Source organism: Leucoraja erinacea, chromosome 19, assembly GCF_028641065.1.
Source record: "Leucoraja erinacea ecotype New England chromosome 19, Leri_hhj_1, whole genome shotgun sequence".
NCBI lineage: Eukaryota > Metazoa > Chordata > Chondrichthyes > Rajiformes > Rajidae > Leucoraja > Leucoraja erinaceus.
This window is the reverse complement of record NC_073395.1, coordinates 1,653,392-1,675,457: the sequence shown is the minus strand read 5'-3', so window position 1 is coordinate 1,675,457 and position 22,066 is coordinate 1,653,392. Positions and strand designations below refer to the sequence as shown.

Genomic DNA, 22,066 nt, shown 5'->3' with positions numbered 1-22,066 from the left:
ACCAGAGATAGGCTGAAATGAAAACATGAAACTGTGATTAAGAAACACAATTCTCAATGTTGCTGGCCAACATACTACAGGATTGTAATGTTTAAGAAGGAACTGCAAATGCTGGAAATATCGAAGGTGGATACAAAATGCTGGAGAAACTCAGCGGGTGAGGCAGCATCTATGGAGCGAAGAAATGGGTGACGTTTCGGCCCGAAACCCTGAAGGAAATAGGTAACGTTTCGGGTCGAAACCCGGAAGGGTTTCGGCCCGAAACGTTGCCTATTTCCTTCGCTCCATAGATGCTGCCTCACCCGCTGAGTTTCTCCAGCACTTTTGTCTACCACATGATTGTAGTAATGTGGCTGGGAGTAATTCAACTAATCAGGCAGCATCTCCGGAGAACATGAGGTGTGACATTTTGTCATATGGTGCCATTTTCAGACTGAAGAGTCCCGTTCCAAAACATCACCTGTCCATATTCTCCAGAGATGCTGCCTGGCCTGCAGAGTTACTCCAGCACTTTGTGTCATTTTTTTTGGAAAACCCACGCCTGCAGTTTCTTGTTTGCCCGGGGGACTCTTGCAGTCGGCTCAGCACGACACGATACTGAGAGCGATTTCTGAACATTCCTCAAATAGAGTTTAATGCCGAAATTAAGAATTTACCATCATAAAACTTGAACCAATGGAAACTTCAGCTCAATACAAAAATCCTCTTCCGACAGAATCGGGCGAATGTGAACTAGTGGTCACCGTGATGTCCAAGGGTCACGTCGACAATTTATCACTTTCCTCTCCGGGTGAATCTCCCTGCCGGTTGTGTCAGCAACAATGTTGAATCACTTCCTAACCACCAACGCCCTTTCCTACAAACTCTAGACTCAAGAGTGTTGAGTGTCACATTTATCGAAATGGAACACACACTCATGTCTCCGTTGCCATCGGGAAGAAACATAGAACATAGAAATTAGGTGCAGGAGTAGGCCATTCGGCCCTTCGAGCCTGCACCGCCATTCAATATGATCATGGCTGATCATCCAACTCAGTATCCTGTACCTGCCTTCTCTCCATGCCCCCTGATCCCCTTAGCCACAAGGGCCACATCTAACTCCCTCTTAAATATAGACAATGAACTGGCTTCGACTACCCTCTGCGGCAGAGAGTTCCAGAGATTCACCACTCTCTGTGTGAATAAAGTTCTTCTCATCTCGGTTTTAAAGGATTTCCCCCTTATCCTTAAGCTGTGACCCCTTGTCCCGGCTAGGTACAGGAACTTGAAATCTGGAACATCCAGGATCAGGAACAGCTACTTCCCCACAGCCATCAGGCTACTAAAGACGACATCAAACAAACTCTGAACATTAACCGTATTATTACTATTGCTCTTTATGTGTTTATTTATTGTGTACATATATAGTCTATGGTATACAGACACACTGAACTTTCATCTCCCGTTCTGTATTATGTTTACATACTCTGTTGTGCTGCAGCAAAGCAAGAATTTCATTGTCCTATCAGGGACACATGACAAGTAAGTAAGTTAGTTTCTGAAGAAGGGTTTCGGCCCGAAACGTTGCCTATTCGCTCCATAGATGCTGCTGCACCCACTGAGTTTCTCCAGCAATTTTGTGTACCTTCGATCTTCCAGCATCTGCAGTTCCTTCTTGAACAAGTAAGTAAGTTTATTGGCCAAGTATTCACATACAAGGAATTTGCCTTGGTGCTCCGCCCACAAGTAACAACATGACATACAGCGACTATCATGAATGACTCAGAAAACACTAATAATAATAATAAAACATTAATGATAAAACATCATTGATCAAGCATGTGAACCAACAAAATACCAGGTCAAAGGGAGGCTACAGATTTTGAGCTGTTGAGTAGAGCAACTCCTCGTGGAGAAAAACTGTTTTGATTAAAACTCTCGACTTGCAGCAGCATAAGTGGTCTAGAAGCACAGAACTCAATAGATAACATGGTGTTCAAGAAGGAACTGCAGATGCTGGAAAATCGAAGGTAGACAAAAAATGCTGGAGAAACTCAGCGGGTGCAGCAGCATCTATGGAGCGAAGGAACTAGGCAACGTTTCGGGCCGAAACCCGGAAGGGTTTCGGCCCAAAACGTTGCCTATTTCCTTCAGGGTTTCGGCCCGAAACGTTGCCTATTTCCTTCAGGGTTTCGGCCCGAAATGTTGCCTATTTCCTTCAGGGTTTCGGCCCGAAACGTTGCCTATTTCCTTCAGGGTTTCAGCCCGAAACTTTGCCTATTTCCTTCGCTCCATAGATAGTTAAGAGCAAAGCAAAAGCAGCAGCTGAAAGGCTCTGTGGGAAAAGCAGAATGAATGAACAATTACAGGATAAATAATGACATCATACTGTCCACTCTGACACAAACCAAACACATCAGTTATGGCCTGTGTACATCTATACACGTCACACACTCAGGCTTCAGAGTCAAACCATATTTTATTCTCAAAGACTGGACTAACTTTGTAACCAAAGGCAAACTACATCAGCAGTTGCAACTTGCAGGTTTCTATAAGATCCCCACTCATCCTACTAAATTCCAGTGAGTACAAGCCCAGTCGCTCCATTCTTTCATCATATGACAGTCCCGCCATCCCGGGAATTAACCTGGTGAACCTACTCTGCAATCCCTCAATAGCAAGAATGTCCTTCCTCAAATTAGGGGACCAAAACTGCACACAATACTCCAGGTGTGGTCTCACCAGGGCCCTGTACACAATACTCCAGGTGTGGTCTCACTAACTAGGGCCCTGTACAACTGCAGAAGGATCCCAGAGCTGGTCCAAAGTCCTGGTTCTTCAGCTCAGATCTGTGACACGACACCAATCTCTTCCCCAAACATGACGGCAGCAAACCTGTCCCCATCAGTTCCATCTTTAGATTGCATTCCCAAACGACCACAGCTCAAGCACACTGCGACTTTATAAACCTCTCTGCCTGGAAATTCAACTGGACAAACGCTGTCCTTTACTGCAATTAAGGCCGGTGAATCTGCGAGATTCTTTCCCACAGAAAGCTGTGGAGGCCAAGTCAATGGATACCTTTAAAGCAGAGATCTATTCTTGATTAGTACGGGTGTCAGGGGTTACGCGGAGAATGGGGTTAAGAGGGAGAGATAGATCAGCCATGAGTGAATGGCGGAGTAGACTTGATGGGCTGAATGGCCTAATTCTGCTCCTATCACTTTTCACCTTATGATAGCTATTTTAAAAATCTATTTTTAATTCAAACTGGGAGCCCAGCAAGTTAGAGAAATGTTTAACTACATTCTTGAGGCACCATTTGATGCAGTCATTCAGCATAGAAACAGGCCCTGCGGCCTGGCCTTATCTCTGTCCACCTAGGCTGGTCCCATTGGCCTGAGTTTGACCCACGCTCCTCTTAGCCTTTTCTCTCCATGCATTTGCCCAAATGCTTTTGTAAACATCGGAATTAAACCCACCTCCACCACTTCTTCCGGTAGCTCGTTCCATCTACCCACCACTGTGTGTGGGAAAAACCTGCCCCTCAAGTTGCCTTTAAATCTTAAACCCCTCACATTAAAACCTATGACCCCCCCCCCCCCCCTCTACCTCCCACCCCCCCCCCCCCCCCCCCCCGGGAAAAAAGACTGATTATCTAGGAAGGCCGTTATGATGGTGGCCCCAGAGCAGAAGCATCCACTTCACGGGACTGGAAACTGAAAGTATCCTGAGCTAAGTAGACAAAAATGCTGGAGAAACTCAGCGGGTGCAGCTGCATCTATGGAGCGAAGGAAATGGGCAAAGTTTCGGGCCAAAACCCTGAAGGAAATAGGCAACGTTTCGGGCCGAAACCCGGAAGGGTTTCGGCCCGAAACGTTGCCTATTTCCTTCGCTCCATAGATGCTGCTGCACCCGCTGAGTTTCTCCAGCACTTTTGTCTACCTTCAATTTTCCAGCATCTGCAGTTCATTCTTAAACATGGTATCCTGAGCTAATCCTGCTACCACCGTCATCTACTGTGACAAGCGATGGCTCCCACTGATTGTCGCCGGAAGCTTGCGCCCTTGTTCAGGAAGAAGAAGAAGTTATGATAGTGGCAATTAAAAGACTTTAGGAGAGGCATGTGGACATGGAGTATAAGCAGGCAGATGAGAATTGATGTTGGCATCATGTTGCATCGTGGCTTGGTTCGGCAATTTGTGCGCCCTGGAGAGGAAAAGGCTACAAAAAGTAGTAAACACTTCCCAGTCCATCATCGGCTCAGATCTCCTCGATGGAAGGAAGGTCATTCGCAGTCGCTGCCTCAAAAAGGCTGGCAGTATCATCAAAGACCCACACCATCCTGGCCACACACTCATCTCCCTGCTACCTTCAGGTAGAAGGTACAGGAGCCTGAAGACTGCAACAACCAGGTTCAGGAATAGCTACTTCCCCACAGCCATCAGGCTATTAAACCTGGCTCAGACAAAACTCTGATTATTAATAACCACTTTCTGTTATTTGCACTTTACCAGTTTATTTATTCATGTGTGTATATATTTATATCATGGTATATGGACACACTGATCTGTTTTGTAGTAAATGTCTACTATTTTTTATTTATTATTATTATTTTTTTTTCTGTGTGCTTAAGCAAAGCAAGAATTTCATTGTCCTATACAGGGACACATGACAATAAACTCACTTGAACTTGAACTTGTTTGGCACAGACACTGTGGGCCCAGGGCTCTGTGTTTGGTGCTGGACTATTCCCCACTCTATACCCATCTCCTGCCACTAAACAGCATTTCCATTCCAAGTGTCACTGATTGAGGTTTGCCTGCTGCTACATGTTTATTTGCGTCAGAGTGCTTTAACTAATCGCCATGCTTTTGTGAATGAGGAATGAATAAAAATGACGACTCTTTTTTAAGATTGATAGTTTTTTTGCCAGACTCATAGAAATTGTGGCAATAATTGTGTAAGAATTTATGTTTAATATTATATCTAAAAGTAGAACTTAATTGATGTGCAGGGGACAACAAACGTCTGCACATTATTAGGATGCATCACAACTTGGCTGGGAACAGCTCCATCCAAACCACAAGAAAACGCAGCCCGGACCATCACACAAACCAACCTCATATCGAGTTCATTTACACCTCGGCAAGGCCAGCAGCATAATCAAGGACCAGTCGCACCCTGGCCACTCCCTCTTCTACCATCTCCCATCAGGCAAAAGGTACAGAAGTGTGAAAACGCACACCTCCAGATTCAGGGACGGTATCTTCCCAGCTGTTATCAGGCAACTGAACCATCCAACCACAACCAGAGAGCAGTGCTGAACTACTATCTACCTCATTGGTGACCCTCGGACTATCCTTGACCGGACTTTGCTGGTTTTACCTTGCACTGAACGTTATTCCCTTATCATGTATCTATACACTGTAAATGGATCAATTGTGTAATCGTGTATTGTCTTTCCGCTGACTGGTTAGCGCGCAATAAGAGCTTTTCACTGTACCTCAATACTAAAGATAGACACAAAATGCTGGAGTAACTCAGCAGGACAGGCAGCATCTCTGGAGAGAAGGAATGGGTGACGTTTCGGGTCGAGACCCTTCTTCAGAATATAGGAAAATAAAAATAAATTGAATTCACTGAACTTGTAAACTAAACTAGTAAAGCTTTTACAAAGCAATAATATAATAAATTCATAAATAATAAAGGCCACACAATGAAACTGGTTGGCAATGCAGATGGTATCTTTCTATCTATCTACCATCCAAAGAAAAAATACATTGGTGAAGACATGGTCACATTACTATGGAATAAGCTGACCTTGAACAAGAGGGTTTAACCAGTTCACAGCAAACTCCAAATGCAATTTTTAAACTATTCCCCTTTGAAATCTGAATTCAATTTATTTTTATTTTCCTATATTCATAAAATGTCAAATTATTTTTCTCAACTGGGGCTAACAAGACCCTTTCACAAACCGATATAAACTGGCACACAACCTTCAGCTCTGCCTTCTTGTTGTAATTGAAGGTTAACTAATGAAATCAAAGCAGGTCATTTTAGCCTAGTTTCCTGGTTGGGGAAAAGAGTGAATGGGTGAATCGTCAGAGTGACACCTCACCCGATTGTGAGTTTCTGACGCCAATAATGTGCAAAACTGGTTGGGGTGCAAAATGGAGGCTGTTATCCCCAAAATCACACGTTCTTACCAACATCATGCAAATAAACTTGGGCACAATTACTGCATAAACCTGCCGATGCTTCAATAACATTCATGGTATGGGACTTTATTTGATCCATGTACAGTGAAATGCATTTCAAATATGACTTTTTTCTCTAGTATTTTATGTTAATTTATGTTATTATTCTTTTCTCTAGTTAATCAACTAGTTCACACACATAGGCACATACACACGCACACACACATGCACGCACACACACACACACACTAAAGCATAAATGTTGCATTCAAGTGCAAGTTAAGACTCGCTACAGTATGCACCAGAGTGCACAATTTCAAGCTGAAAAATGCAAAAGCTCCCTACCGTGGGAGGGTGGACACCCCCCCCCCCAACCACCCCCCCCCCCCCCCCCCCACCCCCCCCCCCCCCCCCCCCCCCCCCCCCCCCCCCCCCACCCCCCCCCTCGGTCACTACGCTCTCTCGCAATGTCTCACTGTCATCTCTCACCCAATGTTGGCAGCCCTGCACACACACACATGCTGCACATACACACATGCTGCGCACACACACACTCGCGCACACACACTCGCGCGCACACACGCACACATGCTGCACATACATGCACACGTGCACACACACTCGCGCACACACTCTCGCGCACACACGCATACATGCACGCACGCACACACACACACTCGCGCACACACACATACATGCACGCACGCACACACACCCCTTGTTGATCTACAAACATGGCTTGCATCAAATGAGAGAAATGGTGCTTTGAAAGGCAAAGTATCGGTTTGTTTTATTTAGCACTCTCTCCACAGGGCAGTTTCCCTCTTTCAATTAAGTACAATGAAAATGTAATTAAAGTCGCACATATCTAATTACAGCAGCAATTAAAAGGTTGTCTGAAATCTGGTCGAGTGGTAACTCCATCTGTCCACACACATAATGCACCAAAAACATACTAATTGAATCGACATACAAACATACTAATATCACCGCTGGAGGTCAGATCCAATCTGGGTTTTGAAAGCCAACAATCAGAAGCAGCAAGAAATGAGGGGAACCGGAGAGGCAACGTTTTCACTCCGGGGGTGGTGGATATATGGAACGGGCTGCCGGAGGAGGTCATTCAAGGTTCAAGGTCAGTTCATTGGCGCATGTACTAATTAAGTTACAGTGACATTTTGAGTTACTAAAGCCGTGCTAAGTGAAAAGCAACAAGACACACGGCCACATAAAATAAAATTTAACATAAACATCCACCCCGGCAGCTTCCCTGCACTCCCCATTACTGTGATGGAAGGTAATAAAGTCCAATCTTTCCCTCTTTATTTGAGGCAGCTACTATAACAGTATTTAAATACACTTGGACAAGCACTTGGATAGGAAACATTTAGAGGGATATATGGGCCAAACGCAACTAGCTTAGACGGGGCATTAAGCTGGAGACACAAGGAAACACAGAAGCTAGTTTACAAAATAAAAACACAAAGTGCTGAAGTAATTCAGCAAGGCGGGCAGCATCGTATGGGAAGGCAACGTTTCAGGTCGAGACCCTTTCTGAGTCTGAAGAAAAGTCCCGACGTGAAATATCACCCATTCATGGGACGTCAGGACTTTCATATGAAGAAAGACTGGATAGACTCGGCTTGTACTCGCTAGAATTTAGAAGATTGAGGGGGGATCTCATAGAAACTTACAAAATTCTTAAGGGGTTGGACAGGCAAGATGCAGGAAGATTATTCCCGATGTTGGGGAAGTCCAGAATAAGGGGTCACAGTTTAAGGATAAGGGGGAAATCTTTTAGGACCGAGATGAGAAAAACATTTTTTCACACAGAGAGTGGTGAATCTGTGGAACTCTCTGCCACAGAAGGTAGATGAGGCCACAGTTCATTGGCTATATTTAAGAGGGAGTTAGATGTGACCCTTGTGGCTAAATGGGATCAGGGGGTATGGAGAGAAGGCAGGTACAGGATACTGAGTTGGATGATCAGCCATTATCATATTGAATGGCGGTGCAGGCTCGAAGGGCCGAATGGCCTACTCCTGCACCTATTTTCTATGTTTCATCTCCTCTAGAGATGCTACCTGACCTGCTGAGTTAATCCAGCACTTGGTGGGTTGTTTGCTTTTTTGCATGGGACATACTGGTCAGCATGGACGAGTTGGGCCGAAGGGCCTGTATCCGTGCTGTATGACTGTCATTGGTGGGTAATGGATGTAATCCCCTCACACCACTGATCCTTCACAGCCACCTCAACATCACTCAGTCTACACCACTGGCAAACCTAAACTGCCCACTTCACAGCAGTCAGGCTGCATTCTTCAGCTAGTGTCTACGTGACATTCAGAAACATCTTTTCCTGCCTGCCTGCCTGCCTGATACCATGGTCGAGCCTGGAATTAAACTTCAGTTTCAACAAGAACTGCAGAAATCCTTTCCAAGCAAGTAAAGATGTCATTGTTGGTACACTTGGCTATTAAACAATCTTGACTTTTGGCATCGCTTTGTCCATTTCGAAAAAGACGTTTGTACAAAGTACTCAAGGCCCTTTAACAGTCCTGTCAAATATTTACAGGCTGCAATGCGGATTTCTTCAGGGTGGAATGTTGGGTCTCTAGAGAACAAAAAGCTGCCTGCTGAAGTCTGAGAATGTTTACAGCAGAACACATGCTAGTGATGGAAAATAAATTCCAAGCCCCGTCTCCACAACTGCGCTTCATCCCATTCTTAAAGATTTCCATTCATTCATCCATCAACTTTCTCTCGTAAAGCTGGCAGCCTCCATAAAACGAGCTGACTGAGCACTCCGCTGCACACAGGCTTCATTTTAAACCCATCTTAATGGCCATGAAATAGAGTAAAGTCTCAGCCCTAACGTCTCACCCAAGAATTGCAACTTGTGGAGCTAGAGGAAAGAATGGAGGTGGAAGGTGAAGGGTGTGGGAGAAACACCCCTTGGGTCTAGGTGGGGCACATAAGCTCATAACGGATAGGAGTAGAATTATGCCATTCGGCCCATCAAGCCTACTCCGCCATTCGATCATGGCTGATCGTATCTCTCTATCTCGAAGGGCCCAATGGCCTGCGCCTGCACCTATTGTCTATTGTCCTAACCCCATTCTCCTGCCTTCTCCCCATAACCTCTGACACCTGTACTAATCAAAGATCTATCTATCTCTGAATCATCCGATCCGATCTGCAGAGAAGGTTATTGGCTGCAACCTTCCCTCCATTGATGAACTGTACACTGCAAGGGCCAGGAAGTGAGTGGGTAAGATCATCTCTGACCCCTCTCACCCTGGCCACAAACTCTTTGAATCACTTCCCTCTGGAAGGCGACTCCGGACTGTCAAAGCTGCCACAGCCAGACATAAAAACAGTTTTTATCCACGAGTAGTTGTTCTACTCAACAGCCAAAAATCTGTAGCCTCCCTTAGATCTGGTATTTTGTTGGTTCACATGTTTGATCAATGGTGTTTTATCATTAATGTTTTATTAATGTTTAGTGTTTTCTGAGTCATTCGTAACTGTCACTGTGTGTCATGTTGTTACTTGTGGGCGGAGCACCAAGGCAAATTCCTTGTATGTGAATACTTGGCCAATACACTTACTTACTTAGTGTAGACAATATTCTCACCCAGTGTGAATATGCCAATGACTAGAGGGCGGAACGGGGTAAAGTTTAAGATGAGATTTACGAGGTGAGTTTTTATTTTAAATACTCTGAGTGCTGGTCTGGAATGTACTGCCAGGGGAAATGGTGGAAGCAGATAGGATTGCAATGTTTAGGAAGCATTTGGCCAGACATAAACAAGCAGGGAATGGAGAGAAGGAGCTCATTGCAGACGGATTTGTAGTTTAAATTGCATCATATTGATTGGGGCCACGGGGCCTTGTTCCATGCTGTACTGTTCCATGTTGCATGCAAGGCCATTTGAGTTCAACTACTGGCTTGTCTTCACACTTTCAGTTCATTTGGAAAGAACAACTCTTTGGAGAAGGAATTTGTTGACACATGTAACAAACCAGATCCGGGATGAGTCAGTGCGACTGGGAAAAGGCCAGAGAAAGTAGCCATTAACTTTAGTCTGCGGGCACATTGGGTCGAGACACTGCCTCACAGCGCCAGAGACCTGGGTTTGACCCTGATCTTGGGTGCTCTCTGTGTGGAGTTTGCACGTTCTCCCTTTGATCGTGTGGGTGCTCATCCAAAAGACGTGTGGGTCTGTGACCCTGACATTCCTATAAACCTAAACACTCCAGTGATACTGAAAACCTATCAAAATGACACCACCAATCAGCAGGTAGACAAAAGTGCTGGAGAAACTCAGCGGGTGCAGCAGCATCTATGGAGCGAAGGAAATAGGCAACGTTTCGGGTCGAAACCCTTCTCGAGTACAGTCCGAAGAACGGTCTTGACCCGAAACATCACCCATTCCTTCTCTCCAGAGATGCTGCCTGACCCGCTGAGTAACTCCAGCATTTTGTGTCTATCTTCGGTTTAAACCAGCATCTAGACAATAGGTACAGGAGTAGGCCATTCGGCCCTTCGAGCCATTCAATGTGATCATCCCCAATCAGTACCCCGTACCTGCCTTCTCCCCATATCCCCCGACTCCACTATCTTTAAGAGCCCTATCTAACTCTCTCCTGAAAGTATCCAGAGAACAGCCCCCCACCGCACACTGAGGCAGAGAATTCCACAGACTCACAACTCTCTGTGTGAAAAAGATACTGCAGTTCCTTCCTACACATTTCGTCGGCTTCAACTGGGAGAAATACATCATCATTTCTGCATGTGGTAAGGTGCACACTTCATGGCCATCCAACACACAGGACAACTGACAACAACAGAACAATCAGTATCTGTGTACATCTCAGTAAAACTTCAATCACCTTGCACTTTGAACAAACCAGTAACTGTATTTTCGATGAACTGGCCACAAATCACACATATCCACATTCTCAACCCAGCCAAACCACAGACATTTTCCTATCCTCCCTCAAGTCTGTGAGTAATGTTCTAACTAATGTTATCTGCATCGTAAGGCACTACATTAATAACACAGCTCCTTGTAGAATCTCACAGATATTCCATTCCTGTCTATTTCCTGCCTGCTACATCATGTTTTATTGACCATGTTTAAGAAGGAACTGTAGATGCTGGAAAATCGAAGGTAGACAAAAATGCTGGAGAAACTCAGTGGGTGCAGCAGCTGAGGAAATAGGCAACGTTTCGGGCCGAAACCCGGAAGGGTTTTGGCCTGAAACATTGCCTATTTCCTTCGCTCCATAGATGCTGCTGCACCCGCTGAGTTTCTCCAGCATTTTTGTCTACCTTATGTTTTACTGGTCATCCTTACACCAATGCACAATTGTTGGTGATGATACAAGCAGAAAATGCCTCAACACAATGCACATCTAATGAGCCCTAGTGAGACCACACCTGGAGTATTGTGCGCAGTTTTGGTCTCCAAATTTGAGGAAGGACATTCTTGCTATTGAGGGAGTGCAGCGTAGGTTCACCAGGTTAATTCCCGGGATGGCGGGACTGTCATGTGCTGAGAGAATGGAGCGGCTGGGCTTGTACACTCTGGAATTTAGAAGGATGAGAGGGAATCTTATTGAAACATATAAGATTACTAAGGGTTTGGACACACTAGAGGCAGGAAACATGTTCCCGATGTTGGGGGAGTCCAGAACCAGGGGCCACAGTTTAAGAATAAGGGGTAAGTCATTTAGAACGGAGATGAGGAAACACTATTTCTCACAGAGAGTTGTAAGTCTGCGGAATTCTCTGCCTCAGAGGGCGGTGGAGGTTGGTTCTCTGGATACTTTCAATAGAGAGCTAGACAGGGCTCTTAAAGATAGCGGAGTCAAGGGATATGGGGAGAAGGCAGGAACGGGGTACTGATTGGGGATGATCAGCCATGATCACATTGAATGGCGGTGCTGGCTCGAAGGGCTGAATGGCCTCTACTCCTGCACCTATTGTCTATTGCCTAATCTTACCTAAAATTACATTTCCCTTTAAAAAAAGTCATTCAAAACAAAGATTTGTATTGTAGAGAAATAGAAACTTATTTAGGGACGTGCGAGAGATCATGTTTGATATTTCAAAGTTATTTTCCACCGCATGCCGGGTAATTAGAGCAAGACCCATCCCTGAGCTGCTGCTCGCTGCAGGAACGAGCATTCTCACATTTCTGGTGTGAGGTTGGACGATCATCAAATGCTGTCTTCAATATTCTCAATTGGTTTAGTTTAGAGATACAGTGTGGAAACAGGTCCTTGGACCCACCGAGTCCACGCTGACCAGAGATTGCCCTTACGCGATTAGTACGGGTGTCAAGTCAAGTCAAGTTTATTTGTCACATACACATACGAGATGTGCAGTGAAATGAAAGTGGCAATGCTCGCAGACTTTTGTGCAAAAGACAAACAACAAAACAAATTATAAACACAATCATAACACACATATTCTTTTACATAATAAATAATAGGAGTTATGGGGTCAGGGGTTATGGGGAGAACACAGGAGAATGGAGATGGGATGGAGACAGGTGAAAGATGAAAGATAGATAGTGAAAGATAGATCAGCCATGATCGAATGGCGGAGTAGACTTGAAAGGCCGAATGGCCAAATTCCGCTCCTATCACTTACGACCTTCTCTCCTTTACACCAGGAACAATTTGACAAAAAGACAATGAACCTACAAACCTGTACGTCTGTGACAGGAACCCGGAGCACCCAGAGAAAACCCACGTGGTCACAGGGAGAACATACATACTCCATACAGCCAGCACACGGGCTGATATTACTATATTAAAACTGGATGGATAGATCAGTGGCAATTGCTGTATAATGTGGAAAAAGTAATATATTTTGGGGAAAGCTATACAGTTTAAATGGGAAATAATGAATGGTGGAGAGGGCCACGGCTAATAAACATTCAAATGTAAAAGTGGGAAAGCATTTTTTTTTATTTTTTAAATAAGCTATTTACTCTGAACCTCATGAATATGAAATGTCATTACACCCTGGTGTATCCGACAATAAACTCATCTAATAAAGGTGGCACCTCATTAATATATTATGGGAAACATCCCATGAAAATGCTGCAGGCGGTTTTACAAAGTCTTTGCTCGGAAACATCAGAAGATGTGATTCCAACATTAACTAGAAGCCACACAAGCTTTTCATTCTGATTATAAAACCTTCATTTTATTTTTTTACCATCCAGCAAACACTGACTGATCTCAGTAACTGGCCAAAGATGAAACTATGAACAATATTTGGATCACAGTGAACAAAACTCTTCACAATGTGCAGGAAGGAACTGCAGATGCTGCCTAAAAACACAAAAAGCTGGAGTAACTCAGCGGGACAGGCAGCATCAGTGGAGAGATCGTACAGCAGGGAACCAGACCCGTCCGCCCACGATGTCCCTGCCGAACATGTTGTCAAGTATCAAATAGAACAAGTTGTCGTACAACTTTAGGCTGTGCACGCCATACGCAAGAAGAAGATATTGCCAAGTTAAACTGATCTCCTCTGAAGAAGAGTTTCGGCCCGAAACGTTGCTTATTTCCTTCGCTCCATAGATGCTGTCGCACCCGCTGAGTTTCTCCAGCACTTTTGTCTACCTCCACATCCCTCCATTCCCTGCATATCCATGTGGAAACCCAAACGCTTCAACACCAGTGCCTCCACCACCAGCCCTGGCCACAAATAACCAAACAAACACAAATTCTTCACAAAGAATTTGTTTTCAATGATTTGACCCGACAATACAAATTTGATTGCCTGAATTATATTGACAATCTAACATAACATGACAAAGCCAAGGGCCTTTGGAGGTATTGGCTTAATGTTCACAACATATACTTTGAGCTGCTTGGACAGAAAACAGTTCAAGCCTCAGTTATACATCAGACAATGTAGCAGGCGTGGTGAAGCTGCCAAAAGCATTCCTCATGTACACAAAGACACCAAATACAATGCAATAAGCTTATTTCTATGAATGAGTAAATCCACTGGCTCATAAGCAAATATTTTCTTCTTTCTTGAAAATAGACCACACTCAGAGTTCTGTTTATACATCGAGCTTGGAGCAGAGGAACAGGGCCCTACGCCTCACAATGTCTGTGCTGGACATGATGCCGAGACCAACTCTTATCTGCCTACACCTACTCCCTACTCTGCATATCCATGTACCCATCTAAACGGCACACCAACGCCACTATAATACCTGCCTCCACCGCCACCCCACCCACCACCCTCTGTGTAAATAACCTGGCCTGCACATCCCTCTTAAAGGTAAGGTAAGGAAAGGTAAATCATATCTGACGAATCTTATAGAATTTTTCGAGGATGTAACTAGTAGCGTGGATAAGGGAGAACCAGTGGATGTGTTATATCTGGACTTCCAGAAGGCTTTTGACAAGGTCCCACATAAGAGATTAGTATACAAACTTAAAGCACAAGGCATTGGGGGTTCAGTATTGATGTGGATAGAGAACTGGCTGGCAAACAGGAAGCAAAGAGTAGGAGTAAACGGGTCCTTTTCACAATGGCAGGCAGTGACTAGTGGGGTACCGCAAGGCTCAGTGCTGGGACCCCCAGCTATTTACAATATATATTAATGATCTGGATGAGGGAATTGAAGGCAATGTCTCCAAGTTTGCGGATGACACTAAGCTGGGGGGCAGTGTTAGCTGTGAGGAGGATGCCAGGAGACTGCAAGGTGACTTGGATAGGCTGGGTGAGTGGGCAAATGTTTGGCAGATGCAGTATAATGTGGATAAATGTGAGGTTATCCATTTTGGTGGCAAAAACAGGAAAGCAGACTATTATCTAAATGGTGGCAGATTGGGAAAGGGGGAGATGCAGCGAGACCTGGGTGTCATGGTACACCAGTCATTGAAGGTAGGCATGCAGGTGCAGCAGGCAGTAAAGAAAGCGAATGGTATGTTAGCTTTCATTGCAAAAGGATTTGAGTATAGGAGCAGGGAGGTTCTACTGCAGTTGTACAGGGTCTTGGTGAGACCACACCTGGAGTATTGCGTACAGTTTTGGTCTCCAAATCTGAGGAAGGACATTATTGCCATAGAGGGAGTGCAGAGACGGTTCACCAGACTGATTCCTGGGATGTCAGGACTGTCTTATGAAGAAAGACTGGATAGACTTGGTTTATACTCTCTAGAATTTAGGAGATTGAGAGGGGATCTTATAGAAACTTACAAAATTCTTAAGGGGTTGGACAGGCTAGATGCAGGAAGATTGTTCCCGATGTTGGGGAAGTCCAGGACAAGGGGTCACAGCTTAAGGATAAGGGGGAAATCCTTTAAAAACCGAGATGAGAAGAACTTTTTTCACACAGAGAGTGGTGCATCTCTGGAACTCTCTGCCACAGAGGGTAGTTGAGGCCAGTTCATTGGCTATATTTAAGAGGGAGTTAGATGTGGCCCTTCTGGCTAAGGGGATCAGGGGGTATGGAGAGAAGGCAGGTACGGGATACTAGTTGGATGATCAGCCATGATCATATTGAATGGCGGTGCAGGCTCGAAGGGCCGAATGGCCTACTCCTGCACCTAATTTCTATGTTTCTATGTTAAACAAGACCCCTCTCACCTTAAATCTATGGCCTCTGATGTTAGACATTTCCATCCGTGGGAAAAGGTTGTGGCTGTCTACCCTATCTACACCTGTCATCATTGTATAAACGTTTACCAGGTCTCCCTCAACCTTCAGCATTACTGAGAAATGGAATTGAAGGGATCGTCGCCAACAGTCTGTCTGTCCTTTCCTTTTTGTTTTAATTGAATGCGTTAAATGTATGTATTTAGTGTTCTTTAGCTTGTTTTATGTGGTGGGTTGGGGGGGGGGGGGATTGGGAGAAATGTTTTCTAGTCTCTTACATAGACAGAGATGTGATTTTGTTTCCGTATCGTATCTCCGTCCACACTGCAGCCTAACATCGAGGAGTTGGTGGCCTTTGCTGGGGATCGATTTTGAGAGCTCCACCGCGATCGTCTGCGCGCTGACCATCACGGAGCCCGTGATCACTTTGCCAGGGATCGACCTCGGAGCAACCAGGGTGATCGCGGTCTTAACATCACGGAGCTCACGGTCTTTGGTCAGAGACCGACATCAGGAACTCTAAGCCGTGGGAGTTTTGACCGCCCTGACGCTGGAGTTTCGATCGCACGGACACGGGAGCAGCGATCGCCCCGACAGATGGTTCGACTGCTCCGACCGTGGCAGAATAAAGAGGAAGAAGATTCGATTTTATTGCCTTCCATCACAGTGAGGAATGTGGGGAATCCGCTTGTGGTGGATGTTTATGGTAACTTTTATGAAGTTGTGTGTCTTGGTGCTTTTGTTCTGGTATGGCTGTATGGCAATTCGCATGGCACTGTACCTTAATTGGTCCACGTGACAATCAAAGACCTTTGAATCCTATAAAGTACATTTCACACTATCGCACACTGAAGCATGAAGGATGCATTAATGCGCTTTGATGATTGGTTTTTTAAATGATCACAATATTACTGCACAATGAACATACCGTATCGCAGTAGGAAACTTTGAAAAGAAAAATGACCTTGTAAAATTCCATGAAGTCTTGTGTGAATCTTAACAGTTACCAGACCTCATAATGACAACCATTTGCTTTTTTTTTAATCATTTGGATCTGAGCCAAAGTTAATTTGAATATGGTTGTATGAAAATCCCAGGTGCATTTCACAGTTATTTACAAATACAAACGTGTAGGAAGGAACTGTAGATGCTAGTGAAGAAGGGTCTCGACCTGAAACGTCACCCATTCCTTCTCTCCAGAGATGCTGCCCATCCCGCTGAGTTACTCCAGTATTTTGTGTCTATATACAAATAGGTGCTATGAAAAGCAGCAAGTCTTGCAAGCCCAATATCATGTTGACGACAGATGGCACAATGGGCTAAGTGTTCGGCTGGCGACCGGAAGGTAGCCGGTTCGAATCCCGCTTGGAGTGCATACTGTCGTTGTGTCCTTGGGGCAAGACACTTCACCCACCTTTGCCTGTGTGTAAATGTAATGTAATTATGTGAAGCACTTTGGGGTCAATGCAAGTTGACTGAAAATGTGCTATATAAATAAATAAGATTATTATTATTATTATTATTGATTGGATGGTATTGGGACTCCACACACCCAGTGTCAGCCAACACAACTGATACGGTTCTATTTGCTCCTCAGTTCCCATGGTCCTTCATGCTTGCTGCTTGATCAGCCCAAACGCAACAACGTGCTGCCTTGGCGTTCAGTTAGACCTTGAACCAAGCTTTAAATCCAACATTTCGTCTTATTTATAGAGACACAATCGACTGCAGATGCTGGAGCCTTGAGCAAAATACAACGCGCTGGAGGAACTCAGCGGGTCAGCCAGCATCAGTGGAGCGAAAGGTTTTGGGTCAGGGCTATTCTTCACGATAGTCTGAAGTCTAATGTGGCCCCAGCCTCTGAATGTCCACCCCCTATCTATGCCTCTCATCTGTTTATATCCGTCTATCAGGTCTCTCCTCCACCTCCAACATGCCAGAGAAAACAATCCAAGTTTGTCCAACTTCTCCTTGTAGCTGATATACACATTAATCTAACAGCTGAGGAACTTAAAGGAAACATAGAAACATAGAAAATAGGTGCATGAGGAGGCCATTCGGCCCTTCAAGCCAGCACCGCCATTCATTGTGATCATGGCTGATCATTCCCAATTAATAACCCGTGCCTGCCTTCTCCCCATATCCCTTGACTCCACTAGTCCCTAGAGCTCTATCTAACTCTCTCGTAAATCCATCCAGTGACTTGGCCTCCACTGCCCTCTGTGGCAGGGAATTCCACAAATTCACAACTCTCTGGGTGAAAACGTTTTTTTCTCACCTCAGTCTTAAATGGCCTCCCCTTTGTTCTAAGACTGTGGCCCCTGGTTCTGGACTCGCCCAACATTGGGAATATTTATTCCTGCATCTAGCTTGTCCAGTCCTTTTATAATTTTATATGTTTCTATAAGATTCCCCCTCATCCTTCTAAACTCCAGTAAATACAAGCCTAGTCTTTTCAATCTTTCCTCATATGACAGTCCCGCCATCCCGTGGATCAATCTGGTGAACCTACGCTGCACTGCCTCAATCACAAGGATGTCCTTCCTCAAATTGGGAGACCAAAACTGGACACAATACTCCAGATGTGGTCTGGTCTCACCAGAAGAACCCTGTGCAACTGCAGAAGACCCAAAATGTCACCTCTTTACTCCTATGTTGGGGAACTGAGGGGTCAAAAGGATAATGGGGAAATCCTTTTTGCAAAACTTTTTTTCACACAGAGAGTGCTGGAGAAAGGGTAGTTCAGGCCATATTGGCTAATCTAAAAGAGAGGGCCCCTGACCCAGAAATGGGATCATCTCTCCATTCATATTGAATCTGCTCCGAATGGCCTACTCCTGCCTAACCCTATGCTGAGTCCTGAGTCCTTGTGTTCTGGAAGCTGGTCTTTATTTAAAGAACCAACGTCCTCCCGGCTTAAAATGTAGCTCACTACAACCTCCAAAAGTAGCGCTCACATGATCACCTTGAAGATCAATTTCCCCCAATGATTGCTGTCCACACATCTCCAACAAACTTTCCAAAACGTTAAATAAACCACAAACAACATTATCCTTTGATGAGCATCAAAGAGAGAGAGAGATGGAAGATATAACATCAGCGACAGACATTATAAATCATTTAAGGTTGCCTTTAATAGTATCTAGAATACACAGCCCAGAACGTATTTTAACCAGCGCCAAACTAGATGCCACACTGAAAATGTAATTTGATTAAAAAGCTTTTTCGTCAATACAAATTTATTTCACTTTCAGGTTAATACATGAATCTGGTGCACTAAAGCCTAAACTGCTCAATGTCACATCAGGTGAACATTTACACTCTAAAATCCTTGCATATTATCACTGGTTTATTGCTTATGTTGAGTTTAGTGCTGCAGTTAAACTGTGTCTTGAGCAGATGGCCTAGAACAGCCAGCACATGAAGTCACAACCTCAACAGCAAAACCTCAGAACATGGAAGATTCATCCACCAAAATCCCAATATAGGTATCAGTTTCCTTTATAAAGATTGTTACATTTAAGTGAAGCAATATATTATTGCTTAACAATCGCTGTAGAGAAAATATCACAAGAATTTGGGACGTCTAACAAGGGCAGGACCTACACAGTGAATGGTAGTGCTCTGGGTAGTGTTGTAGAGCAGAGGGATCTAGGAGTGCAGGTGCATAGCTCCCTGAAGGTGGAGTCGCAGGTAGATAGGGTGGTCAAAAAGGCTTTTGGCACATTGGCCTTCATCAGCCAGAGTATTGAGTATAGAGGTTGGGAGGTCATGTTGCAATTACATCAGATGTTGGTGAGGTCACATTTAGGGTATTATGTTCCGTTCTGGCCACCGTTTTATAGGAAAGATGTTGTCAAGCTGGAAATGATACAGACATAGGTTTAAGGTGAAGGGGAGAAGATTTAATAGAAATCGGAGGGGTAACATTTTCACACAAAGGGTGGTGGGTGTATGGCACAAGCTGCCAGAGGAGGTAGTTGAGGCAGGGACTATCTCAACATTTAAGAAGCAGTTAGACAGGTACATGGATAGGACAGGTTTGGAGGTATATGGACCAAATGCTGGCAGGTGGGACTAGTGTAGCTGGGACATGTTAGCTGGTGTGGGCAAGTTTCCACACTGTATGGCTCTCTAATATCATAGCCTAATGTATTTCAATAGCTTAGCTAAGCAGGCACTGTGGACATTGCAACATGTTATTTCTTCCCGAATCTATCTACTACCTGTATAATAATCCTGACTTCGATTCCAGGGCCCGTCGGAAACCAGCACCACTGCGTCGCTAATGTTTTCAACGATAATGATTAAAAAATATATATATTCCAGGGCACGGGACAATTGTGGCAGAATTAAGGTGAGAGGGGAAAGATTGAATAGGAAATATAGAGACAACATTTTCACACGGGGTGGTGGGTGTATGGAATGAGCTGCTTGAGGCAGTAGTTGAGGCAGGTACTATCACAACATTGAAAATACTTTTGGGACAGGTACATTGATAGAAAAGGTTTAGAAGGATATGGGCCAAATGCAGGTAGGTGGGACTGGCATAGATGGGGCATCTTGTTGGGCAAGGGCAGGCTGGGTTCGAAGGGCCTATTTCCATGCTGTATAACAAAACCATTTTAAGATTTTGTGATATTCTCCTGATGTTGAGGCGTTGACGACAACAAAATGTATTTGCATTTCTGTGGCGTGCATTATCAATGTGGCGCGTTGCATTAACCTGCTGCAGTAAAAATCAGACACCTGCTTCACCTGTACTTTCTTCTGCAAAGCTTACCTTTGTTTGTTTTTTAAAAGCACAAGCAGACTCCGTATTTACAGTTGATTAGATCTTACTTTCTTTCTATTTGCAGTATGGGCTATTGCCCTTGTTGGTGCCAATTCTCAATCGGGCTTCTGTCAATGTGTATCACTGAGGAAGGCTGCACTGGTGGGAGTTGCCAGCTTTTGGACATGCAGTGTGAGAACTGATTTACCTGTACAGGTAGACAAAAATGCTGGAGAAACTCAGCGGGTGAGGCAGCATCTATGGAGCAAAGGTGACGTCGCCTATTTCCTTCGCTCCATAGATGCTGCCTCACCCGCTGAGTTTCTCCAGCATTTTTGTCTAACTTCCATTTTCCAGCATCTGCAGTTCCTTCTTAAACACACCTGCACAGGTAGGTATCCAGGGCCCATTTACACAGCTTTGAATTACAACAAGGAAGTCAGCCTCAGTGTACTAAAGGACATAGGTTTAAAATGAGGGGAGGGGGGGGGAGATTTCATAAGAATCTGAGGGGTAACTTTTTCACACAGAGGGTGGTAGGTGTATGGAACAAGCTGCCAGAGGAGGTAGTTAAGGCAGGGACTGTGACAATGTTTAAGAAACATTTAGACAGGTGCATGGATTGGACAGGTTTAGAGGGCCAAACGCAGGTAGGTAGGACTAGTGTAGACGGGGCATGTTGGCTGGTGTGGGCAAGTTGGACCAAAGGGCCCGTTTCCTCGCTGTAAGACTTTTGGACCAGATAAATCTTTCAACTAACATCACTAAAATGGATCAGGTAGTTAATATTAAATTGCTAGCTGTGCAAGCTTCTCATGTGGAAAATACGTATCCAGTTTCCAATTAAAGTAATTTTACACTCAGCAAGCGAGGGAGATAAAGTTAATAGGATTTAAGAAGGAACTGCAGATGCTGGAAAATAGAAGGTAGACAGAAAATGCTGGAGAAACTCAGCGGGTGCAGCAGCGTCTATGGAGCGAAGGAAATAGGCAACGTTTCGGGCCGAAACCCTTCAGGGTTTCGGCCCGAAACGTTGCCTATTTCCTATAGTGGAGATTGAACTGCAGATGCTGGAAAATCGAAGGTAGACAAAAATGCTGGAGAAACTCAGTGGGTGCAGCAGCATCTATGGAGCGAAGGAAATAGGCAAAGTTTCGGGTCAAAAACCCTTCTTCAGAACCCTTCCTGTCTGAAGAAGGGTCTCGACCCGAAACGTCGCCTATTTCCTTCGCTCCATAGATGCTGCTGCACCCGCTGAGTTTCTCCAGCATTTTTGTCTACCTAAAGTTTATAGATGGGTGGAACATATATATATTTTTTAAATTACACACAGAGTGTGGTGGGTGCCTGGAACACCCTGCCAAGGCTGCTGGAGGATGCTGATATGATAGAGTCTTTTAGATAAGACACTAGGATATGCAGGGATATGGATTATAGGGAGGCAGAGATCAGTTTAGCTTGGCATCC

At 44.7% G+C, this 22,066-nt stretch overlaps 1 protein-coding gene across 1 annotated transcript in view; it reads right to left on the bottom strand.

The window, feature by feature from the left end:
- Positions 1-22,066, bottom strand: part of dusp16 (dual specificity phosphatase 16) — a 37,176-nt gene that overhangs the window by 12,200 nt on the left and 2,910 nt on the right. The gene's annotated exons all lie outside the window — the stretch shown is intronic.